Source organism: Myotis nattereri (genome assembly GCF_964212035.1).
Source record: "Myotis nattereri genome assembly, chromosome: 12".
Lineage (NCBI taxonomy): Eukaryota > Metazoa > Chordata > Mammalia > Chiroptera > Vespertilionidae > Myotis > Myotis nattereri.
In genome coordinates, this window is record NC_138087.1 from 71,327,514 (window position 1) to 71,354,116 (window position 26,603).

General features: G+C 47.2%; 1 protein-coding gene and 1 pseudogene across 3 annotated transcripts in view; one reads left to right on the plus strand and one right to left on the minus strand.

Annotated features, from left to right (window-relative positions):
• The window catches only part of ASTN2 (astrotactin 2), a gene marked incomplete at its 5' end in the record, with an annotated part of 643,478 nt that overhangs the window by 544,142 nt on the left and 72,733 nt on the right, over positions 1–26,603 (plus strand). The window lies entirely within an intron of this gene.
• On the minus strand, positions 23,428–23,842 carry LOC308528568 (ubiquitin-conjugating enzyme E2 A-like; annotated as a pseudogene). The gene has a single exon. The product of its transcript is annotated as a ubiquitin-conjugating enzyme E2 A-like (transcript).

Below are 26,603 nucleotides of genomic sequence, written 5' to 3' on the forward strand. Positions count from 1 at the left end.
ATGCCTTTTTAAATGAGCAAAAGAGCCTTCTGGACCTTCCTTCTCATGTCTGCCTTATTAGTGCCTCCTCACCTTTCGTCCTTCAAGGTCCTACATGAGCCTGTATTCTTTAAGAATCGTCCTTTATCTTGACACGGTTCTGCTTACATCTCCTTGACCGGAACTCCAAAGTCTTCCCAGAAGAACATTAGTCCTACGGGACTCGAATATGTGAGCCATGGAACATAAAAAGAGTCCTGAGACCAGTTAACTTGGGAAATGATTGGTTAATTAAATCTAAGTGGGTTTCTTTATTCAGTGACTTCTTGGACACTTTGATATGGGAAAGGGCATTGTGAATCTCAGAGAGGGGTTGTTGGAGAGTGTTTCCTACGCATATATTTGACTAGGATGTACCTTTTTCCAAAGGAGCGATCTTGAGGAGTCCACTTTGGGAAATACGAGGTTGAAACTTGGTTGGGACTCTCCCAGCTTTTGGACTAGTCTTTGGTTTAACCTCAGCCCACGGTGCCATTCTTAGCTTCATGGCCCAGGGCAGCCACCTTGGTTTTGATTTCTCCCGCCTGCTTTGCCTGCTGAGAAAAAGGCTGCTTAGGAAGGAGAAATGACCTCAGACTTTAAAATTTTGCTGGCCACTAGGGAACCCCTAATGAAAGGTAAAGACTGGCAATTAGGAGCATTGGGGGAAAGCCAAGGGAATGAAAAGGGGACACCCATGGCCCAGGCCCTGGAAGAAGAGGGCATGGTCTTTTCCTTCTTAGCCTCCTAGCTGCCTCTCCAGTAGGCTCAACAAGTGAATTTTGCCAGATCAGTTCATGCCGCAAAAATTAAATTAGTGGCGCTGTGTCATGGATGCAGCTTGATTACCCAGAGGGATGGGATCTTTATCTTCGCTCCTGGCTCTGGTAGGAGACGCCAGCAGGTCCCTCCAGATTTTGACAAGGAGGCTCTTATTTTTTTTTTCTCAGCCTCATTTTGCACGTGTCTCAAAGTCGTTCTTTGTTTCTGCTTTTCTCTTTGGTGGTCTCCTTTGTCTCATAAAGTTGCAATGACTTTTTTCCCCAATCTGGAACCTGATGATCCAGCGTAAATTTAGGAAGTGCCAGATGACAACTGGGACAGTAGCGAGATGAGGAAAATGCAATTGATTGTGCCTCCGCTTATTTTATTTTGCTTCGGTTCGGTTCAAGCCGATAAACATTTCTTGAACTTCTACCAGGGCCTCTACAATAGACAGCCATCATGAGAGCTTCCCAGCCTGGTGAGGGAGACCCACAGAGGCAGGCGAGCAAATGCATCGTAATGCCCATTGGATTGCAGCGGTTCTCAACCTGTGGGTCATGACCATCAGAAAACACACATAGCATATCAGATATTTACATTATGATTCATAACAGTAGCAAAATTACAGTTATGAAGCAGCAACGAAAATAATTTTATGGTTGGTGGTCACCACAACATGAGGAACTGTATTAAAGGGTCACAGCATTAGTAAGGTTGAGAACCACTGGTAGAGGGTCTAAGGCGAGGGGGGCCCCACTGGGAGGGGTTAGAGGGCTTGTGCTCATGGGATGGATTTGAAGGGGGGGGACTCGCTTGGTTTTTGTTTTGTTTTTAAGAACATTGGTTTTTAACATGTATGATGTCTCTAGACTTATGTCCCCCAAACTCTCTCAGCTTCTCTTTTACAAACAACCCAGGGTTCATCTAGACATTCTATGTTTAACTGTCCTTGCACATGCACAGGTTGTCTTTCCTCCAGTGGCTCCTTTCAAACCCCATTCACGATACTTCCTTTAACTCACTTCTACCTTTTCCCATCCAGGCCCAAATATTAATACTTAAGTTCTGTGCCTCTAAAACAACCTAATTTTCTATCAATGGACCCGTGATTTAAAAAACAAAGTGTGTGTGTATGTGTGTGTGTGGGTGTGTGATTTGTGCGTATATGTGTGTGATTTGAATATTATTCAGCCATAAAAAAGAAGGGAATCCTGCTTCTTGTGATAACATGGGTGAATCTTGAGGGCATTGTGCTAAGTGATTAAGTCAGATAGAGAATGACAAATATGTATGTTCTCACTTATATGTGGAATATTTTAAAAAGCTGAACTCAAAGAAATGGAGAGCAGAATGGTGGCTGCCAGGGGCTGGGGGTGGAGAAAATGGGGACATGTTAGTTAAAGGGTACAGATGTCCAGCCCTAAAATAAACAAATGCTGGGGATCTAATGTCCACCATGACAACTGTCCTCGGCAGTACTGTTCATACACTGGGAGGATTTTAAGAGAGTAGATTTTAAAAGTTATCAACACACAAAGAGGTAATTATGAGAGAATGTGGAAGTGTTAATTAACCTTATTGCGGTAATTTCAGGATATATACATTTATCAAATCCTCATGTTGTATACCTTAAACTTACATAGGTTATCTATATATATAAAAGCCTAAGTGGCCATCACAACCGAATGGACGACCAAACAGGCTGCATGGGGCGACCAGGCCGGCAGGGGGGTTAGTGAGGGGCGACCAAATGACGGAGCAGCAGGCTGCGTGAGGAGACCAGGCTTGCAGGGGGTGGGGGGCAGTTGGAGCGACCAGGCCAGCAGAGGGTGGCAGTGAGGGGCGACCAGGCTGGTGGGGAGGGAGGGTAGTGGGGACAACCAGGTCGGCAGGGGAGCAAGTAAGAGGCAACCAGGCCAGCAGGAGGGTAGTTAGGGGCGACCAGGCCTAAACCAGCTGTTGGACATCCCCCAAGGGGTCCTAGATTGGAGAGGGTGCAAACTGAGCTGAGGGGACCCCCCCCCTTTCCACCCCCCCCCCCCGTGCACGAATTTCGTGCACCGGGCCTCTAGTATGTTAATAATATATCAGTAAAGCTGGGGTGGGAGGGAGAAAAATGATCCATAATTAGCCCCCCAAAACGAAAAGTTATATGAGACCATAAATGTCCTATTATTATACTACTGGTTTAGCATTAAAAACAGCTGTGCTCTAGCAGAGTGTTTATATCTTCACTTATTCAAAAATTATTTGTTGAATGGCCCCTGGGTTCCTGAAACCTTTTGCTAGAGTTTGGAGATACCTGCATCAACAAGAAAAGGCCTAGAGGAAGACAAACAGCAAAACTGATTTGTAGAATTTATTAATGTACAGCCGTCTCCCCCCACCATCCACAGTTTTGCTTTCTATGATTTCAGTTACCTGTAGTCAACCACAGATAAAAAATATTTACTGGAAAATTCTAGAGATAAACAATTCATAAGTTTTAAAGTGTGTGCCATTCTGATCAGTGTGATGAAATCTCCAGGCGTCCAGCCTGTCCCGCCCGGGATGTGACTCATCCCTTTGTCCAGCGCATCCCCGCCGTAGACTCTCCCTGCCCATTAGTCACTCAGTAGCCGCCTGGGTTATCAGATCCACTGTCAAGGTATCACAGTACTTATGTTCAAGTCACCCTTATTTTACTTCATAGTGGCCCAAAAGCATGAGTATCGATGCTGGAAATTCAGATATGCCAAAGAGAAGCTATAAAGTGCTTCCTTTAAGTGAAAAGGTAGGTATGTGCAGGAAAATCCGTAGTATATACAGGGTTCAGTACTATCTGTAGTTTCAGGCATCCACTGGGGGTCTTGGAACATACCCCCTATGGATAAAGGGGGAGGGTACTTTAAAGGAAAACCATTCTAACTAAAGAAGTCTGATATGCTAAGGACTTGAGACTGTAGGGAAGTTGGAATGATAGGTGAACTTACCAACGATCACTGTGAATGGAGGAGAAATTGAGGGGGAGAGAAGAGGAGGCAGGATGGGGAGATTCTGATCATCTGGATCTAACCTTAAGGCTCTCAGTGTTTTACATTGAATGGAAATGTGGTGAAGAGGTTGATGCTCCATAACATAGGGGGCTAGACTCCCTTTCTCTTGTTCTTCTTTTAATCACTGCCTTCTTGGTGACCAGAAAATGCCTGGCAGGAAAGTGCTAAAATATGTTTATTGAATGAATGAATGAGTTAGTGATATGATCAGATTTCATTTTACAAATATAATTGTGCTGTTATGTGGGAAATGAATTGCAAGGAGGTAAGAGAGAGGATGTCCATAAGTCATGTTTAATCGCGGCCCATTTTGGACCTCACTGGTATGTGGCAATGTATAAATATAGTAACTAAGAGTGTGGGCATTGGAGTCATACAGTCCAGGGTTCAAATCCTATATAATAAAAGCGTAGGATGCATATTGTCCCCTCTGCCAGGAGGTCGTCTAGGAGTTCGACCAGGGGGCGAGGTCTGCCGGGGAAGGGAGGGGAGTACCCAGCTGGCAGCCGCTAGGGACCCTACCAGTGCATGAATTTCGTGCGCTGGGCCTCTAGTAAATAAATAAAATGCCTGGTCCCAGTCATAGTTCCGGGGGTAAGAAAGACAGAAGAGTATAGAGGCCAAGAATGCAAATTCCCAAGGTTCTGTTACTGGGTGTGACCTTGAACAAGTTCCTTAAGTTCTCAGCAGCTCGACCACAGTTCCTTATCCAGAATTCATGATACTAGATGTGTTTCTGGATTCAGGATTTTTTTTTTTTTTTGGAAGGTAATGCAATGCATATACCATATATTTTGTAACATCCCCACTGGGTTCTCAGATGGCGCTCCCCCCCCCCCCACGCCCCATAATCAAATGTGTTTTCTGTAGCTATACATCTGCTTACACAGTGACACTCAGTGGAATTAAAGAGAAAAGTCCATAAACAGCTCATAGCTATTCGAGATCAGAATTAGCCTCTAAATACGTTGTGGAAAAATGTGAGTGTGTGCTCCATATATCTTGATTCTCCGCACCAGTCGCATAGGACCCGGCGTAGCGATGTGTTCAGCATATGTCCGTTGAATTCCCTCTCTCCCCGCCAAATTATGGTTTTGTCCATCTGGTCAGATGAGATTTGACTTGCCTAAGGTCCTGCAGTCAGTGAGAGGTTCTGCCTTCTAAATCAGTCCCTAGGAGTAGGGTTAGGGCAAAGGATTTACACTGGAGCAAAGGCCAGCATGGAATTTCCTGGGGTCCTTCTGAGCACAGCAGTTTACACTTGTGGGAAGAGTGGCAGAGGACTCCTCCAGCCCCCAGGGCCCTTCCATAGGTCATGCCCTTTCCCCTGTCACAGGCTGGCAAGAAAGAGGGCAGTCCAGGTGGAATGAGAACTGTTTACTCCCCAAATGTAACCTCCACCAGGGCAACCAAGCTTCCCTTTGTTTTGTTTGTTCATTTGGTTGGTTTTGTCAACTGCTCTGTTGCAAGCGCAAGAATGACTGGCCCAACCCGGGGTGCCCACTTTGTAAAGTAGATGATTGTCTAACCACTGTGCTTTCTGTACTCCTGAAACTAATACTAAAAATACTGAATGTAAACTGTAATTGCAAGAAATAAAAAAAGGAATGACTGGCCCATAGTAGATAATCAATATTTATTAAATGCATGAAAAAATGAATATAAATGAGCATTTATTAATGATCTACCACGTAGCCAGGCAATTTTACATCAGTTCACTGATCCTCTTATGAATCCTACCTAGTAGGTAAGGCCCCCATCTCTGTCTTACATCTGAGGGCACTGAGGCTCAGACATGCTCCCATGAACAGGCCCCACGTCTTGGCCTCAGCCCAGGCTCTTTCTTCTGTGCCCCAGCACATCAGGTGCCTGATGGAAGGTGGGCTCCCCTGGTATCCAAGTGCTAGAGGAGACTAACGTGGGGCAGTTGGGCTCCAGGCTGAGATGGAGGCTGAGCTGGGTGGTCTGAGAGAGTCCGGCCCAATCAGAACCCTGGGCTTCCCCGAGTCGAGCAGGTGTGACTTTCTCAGACCTGATACTCCTGGGCTGCTTGGGTTTACTTCCCGGAGCTGAACGTCCTGGGCCAAGGCAAGGCCCAGCCACTGGCCTGTGACTGTGGGCCCTTATCTGGCTGAGAAGTGGTCTGTGTCCTTCCATAAGCTTTCTTGCTCCACAGAAGGCAAGGAGGGGGGAGCCTTATTATGTAACCCGGGCTCAACCTCTCACTGATGGCAGGACCTTAGGCAAGTCAAGTCACACTTTGCTTTCCTCCTCAATGCAGTTAAGCGAGGGAGGCCATATTTAACTTGCAGAGGTGTCGAGAGAATGAGACACAGCCAACGTAAAGTGCTAGCATAGTTTCTGTGCTACTCACGAGCCCTCCTCAGCGGTAGCTGCCACTACTGTTGCTGATCGTCTTGCTATTTTATCTGAAGGTCTCCAGCTGGTTGACCAGGTCACGGGCTGAATTTGGGACCCGGAAGGATTGGGGACTGTGTGGTGACAGTAGCCCAAGAGCTCCGGGAGGATGGGGACAGTGCCCTAATCTCAGTCCCCATCACAGAGGCCGTGGCTCACACAGAGAGCCCATATCACTGGCCGAAAGGTACATCCGCGTGGACGTGCCATTCTATCTGTATACTCACAGCTCCATAGTGGGACGGATGTAAACACAAAAACCCAACCACGTGTAGTCAATCCTAGCCTCTTGGAACATGGGCAGAGCTTGAAGCAAATGCAAGTTTAGAGCTATTCAGGGACCAACAAGCAAAATGGAACGTGTGTGTGTGTGTGTGTGTGTGGGGGGGGGGGGGGTAATGTTTTGTCTGTATTATCCGCGGTGCCTCTTTCATCCTGGGGGTTTATAGTTGCTCGGAGACATAGAAAATATTACTCTTGTTTATATATACTTAGAAAAAGGCTTGGGAAATATACAATGAGGTGCCAAGAGTGGTTATTTTGAAGTGGGGTGATTGCAGGTAACTCTGTTTTTCTCTTTGCTTACATATACTTTCCACGGTCCCAAGTGCAGGACCAGGCATTACTTAGGTAATTTATGTAGAAATGCAAAAGGGACTCCACCTAAGAGCTTCCAAATCATAGCTCTTTCACTCCTCTACCAGCCTGTGTTTTCCCTGAGGACAGTTTCCACCCAGCAAGGCCCCATCTGAGTTATGAGCAAGAAGGGCACAGAGAAAAAGACGATGACCATCCGTGCAGAGACATTTAGGAAGCAGCAAGAGAAGGAAAGAAAATATCCGTCAGAATGTGCCGAATGGGCTTCTGTTCTTGCTGCCCACCACGCTAAATGCTGTAATTACACTCTCGTGTAACTCACCCCCAAATACTGCAAAGTTAGGCATGACTCTTACCATTTCCCAGAAGGAAAGACTGAGGCTTAGAAAAATTAAGTCAGCACCCACCCCCCAATCACAGAACCAGGAAATAGTAATCACGTAGACTGAAACACTGTGCTTCTAAATCTAACCATTACATCCCTGAATTGAACAACCCCTAGTCGCACCCAGTGGTGCCTGTATTTACATATCTCATCTCCATTCATCTATGTATATTTATATTGTATGCATACACTATAGCTGTAATATGCACGTGTAGATCCATGCATGCACATACACACTCATGACTTTAGCTTCCTAGGTGCTTACAGGTAAACAAAGGGGGAAAGTGGGGGAAAATGACCTCCCCATGTAAATATGGCCATAGGCTTGTATTTTCTTATGACTCAAAGTTACTGCATTAAACTTCGGGAGATTAAGTCTGGGACTCTCTCTCCCTCCCTCTTCCTCTCTCCCCCTTCTTTTTCTTCTCCTTTGAACATCAGCAGAACGCATTGTCAAACCCAATTTAGAAAAGCCCAACTTGCAAAGCAAAACGAAAGCAGGTGGCTGAGGGGCCTGGGCTGGCGCATCCTTTCAGCGCCCGCGGGAGCTTCTGAAGGGCCCTGGGACTTAACACCGGGCATGGAGGCCTCCAGACTTGGCACCGATGAGGCAACACCGGGCTCGGGATGCGTAGACACTGCTCCACATCTCTCAGGAACCTCTGAGCAGAGGGGAGGGGGGGTTCAAGCCCCCCTCCAGACACTCTCTTCTCACTTTGTTACAGCGTTTCTTCCAACTTTCTGTTTTTGCTGATGAAATGCAAAGTACCTGCAGGGCAGAGAGAGCATGGGGAAGGCTCTCCACTGTATTTTAATACCTAGCTCTGAGCCTTGCTCCTGGTAGGAGGTGAACACAATGCTGCTGAATGGGTGAGCAGCTGGAGAAAGGAAGGGAAGAAGTAGATCCTTTCTGCCCAGCCGGATGCTGCCTGTGCTGAGAGTTTATGATGCAGCCATGGGATGGGTCAGTGAGTCACAGGACTGGCAGCCCCTAACCGGAGATAGAATTATCATTATCGTGGGCAATAATTGACCCCTCCCCACGCCCCCACTCCCTGAGGCCTCTCCCCAGTGCACAGCCAGTAGCTCCTATCATTTGGCTGTCGGGTTCAGGGTGCAGATTTGTGTTTTGTTTTTAATTCAGTTGACTCCATTACTGTTCAGTGCATGTGGAATCCGTGGAGAAATCCACATCCCTCCTCCTCCCCCTTCCCCTCCCCCTCCCCATCCTGAGCTGGGAACCTCTCCCTCCCAGGGTCTTCAGAGCGCTGACCTGCAGGTCTGCCTCAGTGAAGGGTCTTGGTGAACTTGGGTGGGCTGGGGACCGGGGTGGGTGGGGGGACAGGAGCTGGATGGAGTGGGCTAACCAGGGAGAGGGAAGCCCACCCCATCCCACTGCAACCCGGCAATGGATTGTCCTGGTTTCACCCTCTTGATCTGCTCTATTTCAAGCCGCCGTTGGGGGAGGAGGGTGCAGGAGAAGGGGCCTGTGTCGGGGCCTGACTGGCTCTGGCTCCGAGATTCCAGCTGCACACGAGTGGGCCGGCCTCACACAGCTGGCCTTGCCTCTCTCCTTGGCCAGGGAGCAGAGAGGCCCCGGCTGGGGAGCTCGGAGGAGTCACAGGGCCTCAGCCTCTCGCTGGGGTGGCGTCTGGGCAGCTGCGGGCTGTTTTCTGTGGCCTGGACAGTTACAGGGCCCTAACGGTTCCCAGACCTGCTTCTCCTCTTTCTGGGCAACAGGTCGAGGAGAAGAAACGCTCCTGAACATCTGGGTATCACTTTATCCAAAGTTGTTTTCCTGGAAACCCAGACCTGGTTTCCCTGAAAACCATCGTGCATCTGAGCCCCTGAAGGATATTGGGGCTGGCACCCTGGAGCCCCAGTTCCCCCCCCTTGAAAGACCCCGCAGAGTCTTCAAGCACAGTGCCCCCGCCCCGCAGGCAAGCATCAGTCTCCCGATTTTGTCCTCCCTGGGATATTATTAATTTACCGTGTTCTTCTTGAAATCGGCTCACTTCTTTTCCATTATTTTTATTTTTGGTTAAATCGGTGATTTCAGAATGGAAATGGATGTCACTACCAGTAAATGGAAAACCAGGATTACTCGCCATAATAGAAGACAGTTCCCCTCCCCTCAAAGTCAGTACAGTGAAACAAAGCAGTTTTATATAATTCTAGACATATGCTGTTGCCTCTGGAAGGTTCTGAGCTGGGGATTTGTTTTGCCTCTTTGAAGGAGAGGAGGGTGCCGATGTGCCAGAATTGTCACAGACATCAGCACTAAACCAAGCCCTCTCCGTGACTGAATCAGAAAGACCGAGAGAAAACTGGAACGTTCTCTATTGTTTTCCCATTAAATGATTTAATCCAGGTGCACCCCACACTGTAGTAAACACTGTGTAGCCCAATAGAATCATTTTTACCGGAGACCGGGTCCCGGTCACACTGTAAAATCGGTGACAATGGTGGGATTAGACCCAGGACACTGGGCTTCAGAGTAGGTTCTCCCCAGCCCTTTAAACACACGTCAGCTGAGCCCTGGCCGGTAGCGAACTTGGTTAGAGTGTCATCCCGATACACCAAGATTGTGGTCAGGGCACATACAAGAGTCAACCAGTGAATGCATAAAGGAGTGAAACAACACGTTGATGTTTCTCTCTCCCTCCCTCCCTCTCTGAAATCAATAAATAACAACTTAAAAATTAATAATAATAAAATAAAAAGAAAGTACACCATCACATTCTGTAAAACACACACACACACACACATCAACTGGCCTTTTTGCAGGAAACAATTTACTTTTTAGGAGTGGGGTCTCATCTGGGAAGAAATTTCTTGGGGAAAAAAGATTGTGTTATTTTTATTTTTTTTGTACCATGGCACTGTGCCTGTGGTTTTGTTAAGATACAGAATAGGTTTTCAGCATTCTAGCTACCACTTCATATTTTTATACCTTACTTAAGAAGTGAATTCGAATTAAATGGCCAGTGTAGTGATAAGGTAATCTGTGCGAAATCATAAAAATTTAAGTCAGTCACAAGCACACTGAACTTTGATTATTTATAGTTTAATCACCCTTTCAGTGCTCATTTAGCAATGGACACCTCTATGCACATCCACCTGTCTCAAGTAGAAGACCCTTTGGAGCCCAATATCCTGTCTGTCCATGACCTTTGCTCAAGGTCATAGAATCCAGGGACACACCATCCCAGCGAGAGGCTGAGGCCCCGTGACTCCTGAGGCTTGAAGACTCTGGAAGCTTTTGTAGGAGAGGGAAGAGAGGCTCTGGTTTTGTTGAGTGCCAACCATGTACCCAGGGCTGTGCTAGGGAGGTAGGTGCTATTATCCGACCTCATGCCCAGAGCCGAGGAGACTTGCCTGAAGCGCTTTGTCAGAGTCACACCGGCCTGGGCAGGTAGACCTTTGATTTGCGCTCAACTCTTTCAGATTCCAAAGTGGGCACTCTTTCCACTGCCTCTCAGAGCCACATGCTCATAAGCATTTTGAGGGCAGACAGTTCTGCTCACACCTGCTTCCCATTCTCTCTCTGCACCCTACACAAAGTGCATCTCAGGAAATACCTGCTGAGGGTAATCGTGATGTGACCGATGAGGGAAGTTGAGGCCCAGAAGGGAAAAGTGAAGGAAGTCAGCAGCAACCCGTGGCCCAGTGCGCTCTGATCTAAGGCTCCTGGGAGCTGAATGCTCGGAACCTCTCAAGTTGCATCTTTTTATATCTCTTTAATTTGGGAACTAAAATGAAGTGAGGTGAGACTGGTTATTGATCCGTCTTGTCTAAGGCAGACTCTCTGGCTTCTTCGCTGGCATGTCTGCAGACTCAAACCAGCAGGCTGTTAAAAAAAGAAAAAGAAACATTTAAAAAGGAGGGGATTACCTGCTCTTCAAGAAGAGGTTTGCTGAGCTGGATTTCTCTTAGGACTGTCAGCAGGGGACACCCCCAACCCCGGCTCACCTGGCCACACCCTCGGGCGCTGCCTCAGCCTTCTCTGTACTGGGCCCAGTGCCTTCCCCCCTGCGGCCCCCTCTCCCTGACCCCAAGGGAAATGTTCCCATTCTCTTCATGACACAGATAATCCCATGGATTCCCAAGGGAAGCTGTGCCGGCTCCCCAGGAGCCTGCGACTGTCCTGCGGAGGCCGGGGTGCTCTTTTCCTGTGCCCGTGACAGTGTAGGCCAGAGTGGACGGCCCCGAACCTGGTCCCAGGTGATGCCAAGTTTCAGGGCCCCAGGCTGGGGCTCTTCATTCTTCCTTCAATCCCCGGGCTGGGTGTATCCCCCAACACACACAGCAGAGCCCCTTAGCTAGAGGGACATGGATGTGGGAATTAGAAAACCGAGGGTTCAAATCCAGTTCTATCATGGCTGCTGCATGAGTTCCAGCAAGTCTCCCACTCTCTCTGGTTCTCAAAATAAGGAGCTTGGACTAGATCAGTAGTTTATAAAACTGTGTTGTTAGAACCGGAGCGATGCTATAATGCATCCCAAGAGCCATCAAGGGGTGCATGTGAGGCTAGATAGTCTCTATGCCCACTCACCTCTATTTATTAGCAGAGTGTCTTACCTTTACCTGATGTGTTTTTCTCATGAGATCTTATTAGGAATAAATGGTTTTCTATTTAAATAAAAGGGCTTGAAAAATGCATGTTTCCTTAGATCACTGTCAGCTGAGACAAATCCCTCACCCCCCCCCCCCCGCAATGCACATGCATCTACAGACACACAAACACATGTACACACAATGCTCCCAGAGAAAATAAATGAAAATGAACAAAACATATTATTTTCCTAGTAGTATGCCCATCAGATGATAGATTAACTGACACACGGGAAGGAAGTTGACTAAGAGAATGCTTTTCTCACTTACCACGCCTTCACACATTCCATGAGGGAAGAATCTTAGAATCTTTGGTGTTAGAAGAGTCCAGCAGGCCAAGTTTGGGAGAACAGGAAGCAAGTGTAAATGGATGCTTTTGTTTTTCTGAAATCTATTACAACCAAGGATGTGTATATGAATATATATGCATGTGTATGTATGTAAATGTGCATATGTATGTATGTGTATATGTGTATTGTATGTATATATTGTATATGGCAGACTATTTCAAAATCTGTTGGCCTTATCATTATGGATAGAGCTACAAACTTGGCTAGACATCACTTTGACTCCCCTCATTCTGCACAGTTCTTCCTAGCTCTGATCCTCCACCTGATGTCCTACCCCTCATTCTCTGCTCTCCAGTCTCATGGAACTACAGTGCTCCAGGCAGAAAGGAGGTCTAAACTAGAGTGATGGCAATGAGGACAGAGTGATGCTGGGAGGTAGTATCTATGGGACAGTGGAGAGGATGAGGGGGTGTGTACGTGCTGTGTAAGTCTCTGTGTGTTATGTGTATGTGTCTCTGTTGTGGGTATATGTATGTGTTCTGTGGGGTGTGTGTGTGAAGTGTATGGGGTTTATGTGTGGTATGTGTTTGTGTGTGTGGGGTGTATGGGGATGTATGTTGTGTGTGTGTGTATGTGTGTGGTGTGTGTGTTTGTGTATGGGGTGTATGGGAAATGTGGGGGTGTGTGGTTTGTGTATGGCATGTGTGAGGTGTGTGTATGTATGGTGTGTGTGTATATGTGTGGTGTGTGTATGTGTGTGGCTTATGTGTAGTGTGTGTGTGGTATGGATGTGTGTGGTTTGTGTATGGTGTGTGTGTGGTAAGTATGTGTGTGGTTTGTGTGTGGTGTGTGTATGTGTGTGGTGTGTGTGTGGTATGTGTGTGTTATGGATGTGTGTGGTTTGTGTATGGTGTGCGTGTATATGTGTGTGGTTTGTGTGTGATGTATGTGTGGTGTGTGTGTGGTATGGATGTGTGTGGTTTGTGTATGGTGTGTGTGTGGTTTGTGTGTGGTGTGTGTGTTATGGATGTGTGTGGTTTGTGTATGTTGTGCGTGTATATGTGTGTGGTTTATGTGTGGTGTGTGTGGTTTGTGTGTGGTGGGAGGTTGCTGGAGAAGACTGGACTGGCAGAGTGGATATGGACTCTGAGGGTTGAGCCAGGACACTGACTGTGGTTATTGGGGCCCGTTTCCCAAATGGAAACTAACGGAGGGGAAGAAGGAATTCTGGAGGGAAGGAGATACAGAAAAGATAGAACTAAGTCCCAAAAGATTCCAGGGGGCGGCTTCCAGGACCTGAGCCCCTAGGAGGAGCTCTCTCCTGGAGGAGGAAGGGTGGGCTGTCCTCCCGGGCACTCTCCTCCAGTCAGGGGTCCAGGGTAGACAGGGCAGGAGGCCATGAAGGGTGAGGGCAGAGGCAGGGAAGGGATATAGACACTGATTCGCTCAGTGTTCCCAGTGAAGGTAATTCTGAGGAAGGGCGGACCAGGCTAGGAGGAGAGAGAGATGGCTTACAAGTAGATAAGGGAATGGGCTAAAGCACCCTCTGTGGTCTATTTGCATCACAATTGCCAGGGTGTGCATATTTAAAAAATATATATTTTATTGATTTTAGAGAAGAAGGGAGAGGGAGAGAGAGATAGAAACATCAATGATGAGAGAGAATCATTGATTGGCTGCCTCCTGCACGCTCCTTACTGGGGATCAAGCCTGCAACCCAGGCATGTGCCCTTGGCTGGAATTGAACCTGGGACCCTTCAGTCCGCAGGTCGATGCTCTATCCATTGAGCCAAACCAGCTAGGGCCAGGGTGTGCATTTTAATAATGCAGACTACTGGGTTGACCTCAAAGCTGCTGAGTCAGAATTTCTGGGAATCATTACTTTTTACACACTCCCCAAGTGATTCCATGTCTGCTCACCTTTGAGAGTCACCGTGATTGAGACTCTCCTTGGGATGATGAAACCAAATGACGTTTCCCCAAAGGGTTCTGCAGGCACTTGGTGTGCCCGTTCAGCCCTCACTCCACACCTGGCTTCCTGTGAAAGGCAGAGTAGGCAGGGTCTCCCTGAGTGTGTCCCCCCTCCCTGAGGCCCACCGTTGGGTCCCCTTGCACCCCAAACCTGACATCTATGCGTGATGGAGACATGCCCACTTCTCATCCTGAAGGCAGAGCCCCAGAACTAGAACAGGCACCTAGAGTCAGGAGGGTCCCAGTTCTAATCTACCCTGGCCGGGCCCAAGTGCGCCTACATCAGATAGGGTCTTTCCCTCATTTTAGGGCCAAGAAATTCTATCTCACAGGGCTGTTAGGAGGAGGCAGAGAGATCTTGAGTGTGAAATTACTTCAGAGCTGCCAGCCTCAGTTTCCCCACCCAGGAGATCAGGAAGAGAACGCGAAGATGAACCCTGCAAGGCTGCAGCTATAGGAATGCCGTTAGTCCTCTTCATGGGGCCTTGATTGACACTCAGGTCTGTCCAGAGTGCACAGCTCCAGCCCAGAGACTTTATAGAGATGTCAATCTGGTCACCCCAGAGTTGTGTGGGGGTTGTCTGGTGTGGTGTGTGTGTGTGTGTGGGGGGGGGGGGGGTCTGATACAGAAGCACAGGGCGCCAAGGGTGGCTGAGGCGGGTCAGGACACTTGACGTGGAATCCTAGAAGGTGGAAAGAATCATTCTGATGGCGGGGGGTGGGGTGGGGGGGCATGTGGAAGGAGTGGGATTCAAACAGGAATACCCCTTTGAGATTTTAAGTGGGGTTTGGAAGGACGCCTGTGGGCTCAGCAGGACAGGATGGTGGACACATCATAAGCAAAGGAGTGGAGGTGGGAGCCTTCCACTCACATATGGTCTTGCATGTGGTTGGAAAAGCATGGAGGGGAATGGAGAGCGAGGACCTGTCACAGGAGCAGATGTGGCCCGAATGCCATGCTGAGTAGGGGGGGGTGTGGGAAGGGCACCCAGCGGAGGTGTGCACCAAACAGGGGCCTGGAGGCGAGAAACAGGCCTGTTTCGGAGTCGCCCAGCTGGTAGCATGGCGGGAGCACAGGGTCCCCTGCCCGTATGTTCCCTGCCCGTCACAGGAATCCCTCCTAAAGGTGGTGGGATCACCTTGCCAAAGAGCATCCATCCTGCCTATTGCCCAGTCAGGCAAGAGGCTGGAAGCTGGGTGAGGAGGCAGCAGCTGTACCTCAGCCCGCCCCACGCAGGCTGCAGCCGGCCTGGGGCCCCAGCGGGGATGGGAGTTCCTGCCCAGGTCACCTTCACCAAGTAATCACCCTGCAGCCAAGAGTGGCTCAGAGCTGCCCTGGCGCGAGGGGGCTGTCCGAGTGGCACCCGCCCCTGCCCTGGCTTTCCTCCCTCTACTTCTTTTCCTCCACGCCCCCTCTTCCCTCCCCTTAGCTTTCTTTGTTTTCCTTTTACTTCTTTCTCTCCTTCCTGTGTATAATTTGCCCTCATCTGCCTTTCCTTCTTTCTTTACTTTCAGCTTCTCCCTCTCCCTCCTTTGTGTCCTTTTATTGCCCACGTTTTGTTGTTTGTAATGGGACTCGGGGGAGCAGGGTTGACCAGGCTCCCCGTGACTCACTGGAGGGCGTTAAAACTCCCCGCTTCTCTCTGGGCCTCCGTTTGCCTGTTTGTCCAGGGAGGCAGTTTGATTAGATGGTGGTTTGAAACAAACAGCCCTCGGGATGTCTCCTTCTAGAATTCTCTGCTTCTGCTCCTTGACCTCTTTCGTAGAGTCATTACATGGCAGAGTCCACGGGGCTCTCAGGATTCGTTTGGGGCCGAGGTGGGAGAGTAGGAGGAGGGCACCTGCGGACCCGGGCTGCCAGCTAGAGTCACCTTTGAGCTTCTGAAAACTGCTGTTGCCCGGACCCCGTGTCACACCCATCAGAGGAGATTGTCTGGTCGTGGGGCTCAGGCATTCATTTTGACAGAATTCCCGAGTGACTCTTCTGTGCAGCCCAGGTGGATAACTGATTTAGAAGAGGCTGCCTTAGTAAAAAAAATAAACATAAAATAATAATAATAATAATAATAATAATAGTAATAATATAAGAAGAAAAGAAAAGGAAGAAGCTGACTTTTGGTAAAGGTGGAGGAACTGAGGCCCTGGGTGGGGAAGGGGACATGTCCAGGGTCACAGGGTGAGCTCATGCAGACAGAGCCAGAACCAAGATGCTGCCACTAAGCAAATGTCACCACGGGCAGGGGCAGTGGGGCCGGGTGGGAGGGTGGCCGGACTCTGCCGGAGCCTGGCTTCGGGGCAGCACCCAGACACAGCCCCATTAAGCCAGGCGGGCCTTACGGGAATGGCTTCTGGCCCCGGCTTAGAAAACAAACAGAGTGCTTTGGTTTTCCTTGGCGGAGTCCCAAGGTGGGGAGTAGGAGGAGAGCACCTGAGGACGCAGGTTTGCTCTTCTCCAGGCAAAGTGGGGCTGCCAGCGGGGGAGGATGGAGACAGGTGGGCAGGGCCACTTGGGAGGGGAAGCCAGGGAGGACGTGACAACAGCTGCTGCCAATGGGCTGCCCGAGAATGCACTCCTCCTCCCAGGAGCCGAGGCCTGAGGGGGGCATGGGGCCTGGCACCTCAGCTGTAGGTAAACCTTATTCCTTGACCTGCCTCCTAGCAGGCCCTCTCGGGGGTATGCAAGCCTCCCTCCTTCCTCCCAGATGATAGGTATAGTGGCAGAGATCTCGGTTGGGACCTTGTTATAGCTGCTGTCTATTGAGCGCTCCCTACACGGCAGGCGTTGTGATGCATTCTTTATATTTTGTGTGTAGTTCTCATGTGGGTTCTTCACTGCTCACTGGGGCAGGGGTGATTAGATGGCCCACTTCACAGAGGAAGGAACAGGGTCGAAGAAACTGTCTCAGGCATACAGCCCTGAAGGTGCATGGCAGATGCAGAACTCAAGAGCAGGGTTTGCCCAATCCAAAGCCCAGCCTCTCAGCCACTGTGCAATATCGCTTTCGTACGGATCCACAGACATGAGTTCAAATCTCCCCTCCTCGAATGGCAGGCCGAGTGCTTCAGGCTTTAACTGACCTCTCTGGGCCTCAGTTTTGTCCTGTGTAAGCTGATGCTTGTTCTGCCGATTTCACATGACTGGTGTGAGGATCCAATAAATGAAGTTGGACATGAAAGAGGTTAGGAAACAACAGAGAGCTATGCAAGGTGAGAGATTACTGCTCCTATCACCAAACACAGCTGTGTCTGCATACGGGGAACCACCATTGCACATACACCTGTCCACACTTGTGACCTTGGCCATCTCTGGCAACCTCTTTGGTTCCCAAGGACTCAGGTGGAGGAGTGGAAGGGGGAGAAAGGCAAGAATAAGAACCTGTTTATAAAACACTCCACATCTCTCAGATGAAAGCTTCCAGATACATATCATGGCACCACATAAATAAAACCTCAATGAAATAACATTGTTCCTGCCCTCTCCAGCCAGCGTGGCTGCCGATGATCCCAATGAAGCGAAGGGCAGCTGGGTGAAGTCCAGAGAACAAGGACTTCTGTGTCACAGTCACTGGAGTGACTGGTCCCCCCACATACTGGTTGCAAGGACCAGAGGCTGGTGACTTAGCCTCTCTGAACCTCAATTTTCTCATCAGAAAGTTGGGAATACAACACATCTATCACCTGGCTGCTGCAAATAAATAACACGTGCCTATATGTATCTCTGGACTAGGACTCAACACATGAAATATTATTTTCCTCTTGATGAGCCTGGCTTCCCCATTGTACCCTAGGGTTCCAAAGGCAGTAACTGTGCTTCGTCTTAATATGATGCATATATACTCAACAAATGTCAACTCCCGTTCTTTAATTCCCTCAAAGTGACTCCATCTTTACACTCCCAAGCCAAAGCTCAGGCCCAAGCCTGTCTCTGATTCAATATATCACTCCACTAGAACAGAGCGTAGAGCTCAGGACTCCTGACTTGTCGAGATGCTCAGGCTCTGCTACTTGTCACTTGTCTGACGCTGGGCACGTCAGCTCACATCTCTGAGACTCAGGTTCCCCATCTCTGAAACGGGGAAAGCGTCCCTCCTACACACCTAGGAGGATCAAATATGATGCCATCAGCGAAAATCCTTTGCAAATTGCAAAGCGTCTGGAAAGCAGAAGGGCATGTTGCGCAGGAACTCAGTGTCTACCAGACTGAGATGTTTAATGGTGACACTTCTGCTGGTCTCTTGGCGCCCGACCCCTGGAGTCCTTGCACACCGGCATCTGAGACTCAGTATCTCCAGCACTTTGGGTCAGAGGACTCAGGCATCAGCCCCACCCCTGCTGTTCCATGTCATTCTCATCAGAATGTGCTCGTGACTTCTCCCATTCCCTGCAGTCCTGGAGTCTGAAACCCTACTCAGCTGGATGCCAGGAGACCAGGAGTTGAGTGTGATGTCCCGGTCTGGAACTCAGCTCTGTTTAGTGGAAAATGAAGAGGTTCCAGGTGAGAGCTGTCATGAGCTCTCATGGTGTTAGCACATCTCACTCCACAGAGCAATGCAAGTGGCTGTCCTAAGGCTACTCAGTAACCAGGTCTATTTGGTGATAGAGTTGCATCCTATTTATCTCTTCATCCCCACTGCCCAGCACAGTGCCTGGCCTGCACCCTGGATTCGGAGAATGTTTGCTAAATGCATTCTGACACCAACAGCATGTGCATTTGTTTAACATTCTTTCCCCGCTACAAATTGCTAATTTTGAAATTGGATTTTAAGAAAGACACAAATTCTTTATAAAAATCTGTAAACCATGGTTTCAGATATGTTCCTTGGAGCCTAAGGACCTGGGCTAGACTTCAGGGGACAGCGAGCTGTGCCGTGGAACAGCTGGTGAGGGTATGGGGAGAGTGTTGGGTGCAAACGGATGTCCCCACTGCCATCTGTTCTCATATAGGATGCGTAGGTGAGGTGTTTTGGAAAGGTGGGTTCTACTGCTTTGACATGTTTGAAAAATGACTGGCTTGAGGGAATGAGAAGGGGTTGGGATATCCCAAATTAGGTGCAGAGTATAGCATGGTGGCGTGTATGTGAAGACTCCAACTGGCAGTTCATTCTCCGATTTGGGTAGTAATGCTTTCTACATAAATCTTTGGGCGCTTCCACAGGCACATGTGTGAAAGTTGCAGAAGTTCACTGGCATCTAGCCATGCTGGGGGTCGAAACTCTAGGCCCTCCCAAACTCTCGGTTTTCTTGAGGACAGCCCATGGCACCCGGCAGGCGGCCCCCTGTGCCAGGTCTGGCGTCCCTGGCTGCGAGTTGGTACATCTGGGCCAGCAGCTGCTGGGACAGCCCAAGAACACGGCTGTCCCAGAGGCTGCAGGGGAGCGGAGCCCATCCGTGTTTGCTCAGGCATCCAGGGAGCTGGGAGATGGGCACTGACATTCCTATCGAGGGCCTTCTGGTTTAGATTCCAAAACAAGCGAGGGAGGGTGTTTCTGCACTGGAAAGAGAGATGGGGGAAGCCCTCTGAGGCATTTTTATGCCTCATGACTTTTTATGTCCTTAAGACAGCCGCAAAAAATGTCTCTCGGCTTCATCTTCTTTGCCATATTTCCCACTGATTCGGGGACTGGAAAATTGCTGTTGTATTTGTGCCTGTGCTCTAGTCTAGAGGCCTGGCCCTCAGTACCTAATCCAAAGTGTGACCTTCAGGATCGGAAGTATAAGAGGTCTCCCCTGGTCGGAGTGGCTCAGTTGGTTGACTGTTGTCCTGTGCACCAAAAAGTCACCTGTTCAATTCCTAGTCTGGGCACATGCCCAGGTTGTGGGCTTCATCCCCAGTTGGAGGATAATGCAGGAAGCAACCGATCAATGTTTTTCTCTTTCTCTTCTCCCTCCCCTTCCCCTCTCCCCCTCCCTCCTTTTCCCTCTCGCTCTCCCTCTCCCTTCCTTTCGCTAAAAAAGAAAATGCATAACTTTTTTAAAAAATATATTTTATTGATTTTTACAGAGAGGAAGGGAGAGGGATAGAGAGTTAGAAACACCGATGAGAGAGAAACATCGATCAACTGCCTCCTGCACACCTCTTACTGGGGATGTGCCCGCAACCAAGGTACATGCCCTTGACCGGAATTGAACCTGGGACCCCTGAGTCCGCAGAGCGACGCTCTATCCACTGAGCCAAACCGGTTAGGGCCATAACTTTTTTTTTTTTTAAAGTTTAAGAGGTCTGTATGCTCTTACAATGTTCCAGTGCAAATTTCTGTTACTCCTAAAAAATAATCACCTAAGCAACCCATGACCAAAAAATGTGTAACTATCAGAAATGTGGTAGACTTTGTATCAAAAGTACATGAAATCTACGTAAATAGACGAGCCTGAGTTATCCTTTCCTTTCTTTCTGGGATGTGTCAATACAGCAAATCACCCATAAATATGGAAAAAATAACAGATGGGCCGTTTCAGGGAAAGACCTGCCACCGTCATGTCTAAGATACCCGTATCCTTTGTCAATGATCAATGACAGTTTTCGATGATACTCATTTTGTGTGCGTGTGTGTGGGAAAGGGCTACTGTCATAGGCGAGTTGGTTGTTGAGACATGGAGAGCCTCTGGTTGCCTCCCTTGTCCTCCCCCCACTATCTAGGGACACTCTATGTTCATGCAGGTAACTCCTCCCCAGATAGTGCATGTTCCTCAGAATGTCTGCCTCGGGGAAAATTGCAGGATTGATTCATCACAGAGGACTCTGGCGTCAGCCATGAAGTGCCCCTGGAGAGTTTTGAGTGCAACCCCTTATTTTACAAACAGGTCCTTGTTGGCAGCTTCTTCCCAAGTTCTTCTGCAGGGAATTTGGTGTTGCTAACCCATTCCCTGTTCTCTCTGTCGCGTTCTAATGGGGGAAACCACAGGGAAGGGGTCAGTCATGCCCTCCAGGTCACGCTGCCTTGTGGGTGGCAGTGACAAAGTCTGCCCTCCAGGTCCTCTTCGGTGCTTGTGCACCGAGACCCGGGCGTGGGTCAGCGGAAGGTGCCAACAGGAGCCTCAGAAGCGTCCTCTCACAGTCACAGATGGTTCTGGGGCCAGCGGGTTTGTCAGCGGGTCCCACCAAGGAGCCGGGAAGCTTCTATCAGCTCCAAATTCACATGCGAGAAAAACAAAATTCCATCATAATGTTGACCATCTGTGGATGAGGGTAACTTTTCAAGAGAGGCCACTGGAAAGGGGGACGAAGAAGGCAAAGACTTTCGTCTTAAGGGAACAGGGTCAGAAAGGGATTGCTGGTTCAGCTCAGCAGCATAGGATGTGTCATAGTGTATGCTAGTCTACCTTGTTCAGCTTCTGTTTTTCATGCAATTTCCAGCTTCTTTGTTTTTTAAAAAAATCTTATTTTATTGTGGTAAGAAGAATTATCATGAGCTCTGCCCTCTTAGCAAGACTTTTAAGTGCACAATACAGTGTTGTTAACTGTAACTCCTTATTGTACAGCAGATCTCTGGACCTTATTCATCTTGCAAAACTGAAACTTCAGGCCTATTTATCTGTAACGTCCCCTTTTCCCTTCCTCCAGCCCCTGGAAACCACCGTTCCACTCTCTGTGTCTATGAGTTTGACTATTTTGGACACTGCATATAAGTGGAATTATGCGCTATTTGTTCTTCTGTGACTGGCTGCTTTCCCTTATCATAATGTCCTCAAGGTTCATCCATGTTGTCACATGGCAGAATTCCTTTGTCATTACATAATGTCTCATTGTATGTATATTCCACATTTTCTTTATCCATTTATCTGGTGATGGACATTTCGGTGGTTTCAATATCTTGGCTATTGTGAATCAAAGTCACAATGAGATATCAACACACACATGTTGGAATGGAGATTACCAAAGGAACACAAGACAACAAGTGGAGAAATCAGAACTCTTGTACCTTGTTGGTGTGAATGTAAAATGGTGCAGCTGCTGTGGGAAACAGTATGGAGGCTCCTCAAAAAATGAGAAATAGAACTACCATATGACCCAACAGTTCCACTTCAGGATCTCCAAGAAATAGTAACACTCCTATGTCCCCTTAAGCTTCCTTTTCCTTTATGACAATCTGTTTCAAAACTATGCCATAATCAACTGAAGAGTGTGTCAGTCTTCTTTTATGCTATAATCCCGAAACCTATGAATATGAAGAACTCCCTTCATTTTCTTAAAATGTTTTCTATGCACCGAAAAAAAAAGTATGGGATGGTCCTTAGAATGCATATTTAGTTGAGCTAATAGTCCATCTAAATTAGTTTCAAAAAGGCAATATTACTGTCTAACACAGTGGTTCTCAACCTTCCTAGTGCCACGACCCTTTAATACAGTTCCCCATGTTGTGGTGACCCCCAATTTCATTGTTACAAATTGAACATAATTAAAGCATAGTGATTAATCACAAAAACAATATGTAATTATATATGTGTTTTCCGATGGTCTTAGGCGACCCCTGTGAAAGGGTCGTTCGACCCTCAAAGGGGTCACGACCCACAGGTTGAGAACCGCTGGCTAACACATATACTGTATGGCCCTTTTTGGACATTTAAAATATGAACACGAAGGTTATTTCAAAAACAATGTTCTTAAAACGACAGTTTGATGAATGGCACTGATGAAGGTCTTTAAGAGCTTCAAAATGTTACCTTTTTTTTTTTTCTCTTGAATCTATAACTTGGCTTGGTTCATACTTTTCTAAATTATTCTTAAAGTTGACAATGAATTTGTATTGCTTTCAATGACCTTTAGCCCAAAATAATAAACATACTAACTTGAATTGATCTGAATTTAAAACAACGTATTAACTTAAAGTGATAGGACTTATTAGGTCCCTTTATAGACAGCGGATCTTAGAGATCTTATAAGCCACTAAACGTTGCCCTAGCTGGTTTGGCTCATGGAGGAAACACATCAGCCAAGTCTTTCCTTAAAGTATTGAAATCATTTTGTTAAAAATAGTATCCTAGTCATTCAAGCTATGCAGAAGCACCACTTGTAAAACAACTCATTTTAACAGCTTTGTGTAAAGTACGGTAACAGCATACTGCCCCAAAGCTGGAAATGAGGTGAGACAGAAAATGAATTAAGTATTAGTAAATTTTGCTTGTAACCCAGGTACAGTACATTTGATCTTGTAGAGGGTTGTTTTTGTTTTTTATTTGATGTTCAAGGAGAAGGTAGAAAGGGTAGGAAAAGCTCAGCAAGGGAAGGTGGAAATAGCACAGTACTTTGCTTTTAATGACACTGAGGAATAGGAGGGTGACAAGCACATCAATATATGTTTTTCCTATGCCTTGCCTCTTCTTTTGCGCACCCAAGTCAACAATCACACCAGCTCTGTTCTACCTTCGCAGAAACATGGCTTCCATATTCCCGCTTGTTCTGGTATAGCTGGGAGGCCTGGCTACTTGCTGGACTATTGGGATTGGGCTCATCCAGTAGACACAGTAAGGATGTAGAAATGGGAGCTGCATCCTAAGATGGACTCCAGCGGTTCTGAAGTATGCCCAGACATATACTACCATCTGTACAGACATGCGGATGAAACATCTCAGAGACAGATCTAACCGTAGGTGGTTTATTTGGATAGTCCTCAGTGAATTCTATTATAAGCTTAAATATTCCATCCTCAAATGGGGTCCCTTCTGGCCCCAAAATAACCCCAATCCAAACCATAGGTTGTTCTTGGATGGAGCCCCACTAACTCTGGCTAGAGGACCTCCTGTAATGTCTTAAAGTCCAATCATCTGCAATTCAAAGAATAGGGTCACCTAGGAAAACCATGCCAAAAACAAACAGCCCAGTGGTCAGAAGTAGAGTGACAGGATGCATAGACCTCACAGTGTCTCATCTATCATGGATCTCGTGTTTGTGTGTGTGTGTGTGTGTGTGTGCTGTTTATGTATCCAAACAACAATGAATGTAAGCATATATACCAACATGCTATCATATTATCATAAGTTGTTTTTGTGTGTGTGTGTGTGTGTGTGTGTGTTAAGTCTGGCAGATTTCTATTTCCATCTTTTTTCTTAAATTTTCTGTAACAAACATTTTAGTTTTTATAATGAGAAAAACATTTTCAATTATGTTTAGTAGAATTAAATTTCGTGATGGAAAAGGACATTGCACGTTTATTATAGAATGGGAGTGCAGAAACAGGAACACATCACCCCGAGCTCTACCAGTATAAGATGATCAGAATATCTGTCCTATTTCCTTCCCAGACAGTGAATATTCTTTATATAATGGAGAACATATTTTTTAAAAAATTCCTACCTCTTTTATTGCATTGTGAAAGCCAAGTCTTCCCTTATAGTATTGCAAACATTTTAGTGTCTGTTTAGTGTTTTATAGCCCAGATTTTATTTACCTTTTCTCCAGTGTTAACATTTTAAATTTCTCACTTGCTTTGGAGACTGCTCAAATAAACATGGGTCTTTGCATGTTAGACACAAATAATCTTTTATGAAAAGTCTGGTAACTGAAAGGATCCTGGAACTACTGGAAAAGATGTGCTTCTCCGGCAGAGCCTGGAAGCCGGTCTCTTCTTCTGTTTTGTTTCTTTTCTTTTTGAAAGTCTTCTCTCTTCCTGAGCTGCCTCTGAGGCTAGTGCGCCCCATGTCCTGCGTGGTGCCCTGCACGCAGATCAGGGAGCCACCTACGAGCTGGACATTCGCACCCCCAGGGGAGCTCACTGGAGGCCAGTGCTGCGGCCCAAGTGTTTGCCCGGGGAGGCGAAAACAATTTGACCACAGGCCCGGAGTTTTCCCTCTTAATGTGTTATTTCATTCACTCTCAGCTCTCTGGGGATCTGGGCTTCCTAGAGGATTAGAAAATGAAATCTACAGATGATCAAGGGAAAGGTGCAAGAAATCATTTTACCTTTCTCTCTCGGCACATTTCCTTCAGTGGAAGATACATATAGACAGGTGTGGCAGTTTCCTCATTTCCTTACTCTTCAAGCCTGTGATCTGGGGCGGGATCTAATGAACGGTGAATTTCCCGCCAGACAGGAATAGAAATTTAGATTAGAACTGAAACACCTGAGAGCCACGAGCATCCTTGGAAATAAATCTGCTGTAGAGAGAGGAAAGCTTAGGGATGGAGAGGGTAAGGGATATTTCACAGCTGGTCATTGGAAAAGAAAGAAAAGAAAATGCTGCCATCGGAACTATACCCCAGTGTTTTCTTACCAATTAAATGTTTAGACGTATTGGAAGAGTTTATTTATCCTGATTACATTTTTACAATACATCACTCCTGTGATATAAAAGTAAAATACACAGTCACATATTCATAAAACTTCTTCATATCCAGCTTCTGCCTGCCTTTTCTGATTCCCTTTTTGACTCAGGGTCATTGAATTCTGGGTTTTCCATATACCATTGTTCTCTTTGCTAGCCAAAGGATTGGTTATGCTGTATTTCTCCCCCACCCCTATCCCCATAGTTTTTTTTAAATTTTTATTGCGATATAATGTACATACTATACAATTTGCCTGTTTAAAATGTATAATTTTGTAGTTTTTAGTACATTCATAGAGTTATAACTATCGTGACAATCAATTTTAGGACATTTCCAACACCCTCAGAATATACCCCATCCCCATGAGCCTCCACTCTCACACTCCTCGCATTTCTCCAGTCCTAAACTAGCACTAGTCTCCTTTTTGTATGGATTTGTCCATTCTGGACATTTCATAGAAACAGAATCTTACAATAGGTGGTCTTGTGTGTCTGGCTTGTTTTATTTAGCATCATGTTCTCATGGTTCATCCATGTGGTAGCATGTATCAATACATCACTCATTTTTATTATTGCATTTTTAAAAAGAAGACTCCATTGTTATCTCTGGAATTTTCCTTTAAATTCTAATGTTGGCACTTTTACCATCTTACCAGTAGTTATCAGAGAAGGCTGTCAGACAACAGCTGGGACTCATGTTCCTTCCACAATTAGTTCTTGAGTAGTTTGTGCCCTGAAACACCGAGGGTGTGTGTATCCAGCTGACGCACCAGGAATGGCATCCAGGCTCACACAGGTGCACACAGTGAAGGCTGCTGCCTGGCTGGCGGGAACCATTCCTGCTCGCATCACTTGTAGGATGCGTGTCAATGTCAGCGCTATTGAAAGTATGTATTTCAGAATTGATAAAGCATGGATTGAAAGGATAGTAGAAGCCACAAGTCAAACACTAGACCCGGAGCATAAGTCCCCCCAGGACCATGGTTCTCTGTTCTTGGGCACAAGGATCACCTGGAGAATGTTTTTCAATATTAAGTCACAGGTCACAACCTGGAAGATCCCTTTCCAATAGGGCTGGCTTGGTACCAGGATCTTCCTCCCTCCCTCCCTCCCTCCCTCCCTTCCTTTCTTTCTTTCTTTTCTTTCTTTCTCTCTCTTAGAAGCTAATCCAGAACTGACAACCACAGCTCTGGCTCATTCCTGGCAGGTTAAGTCGGAGGCAGCCTAAGCACCAGGAGGCATCGTCACAGA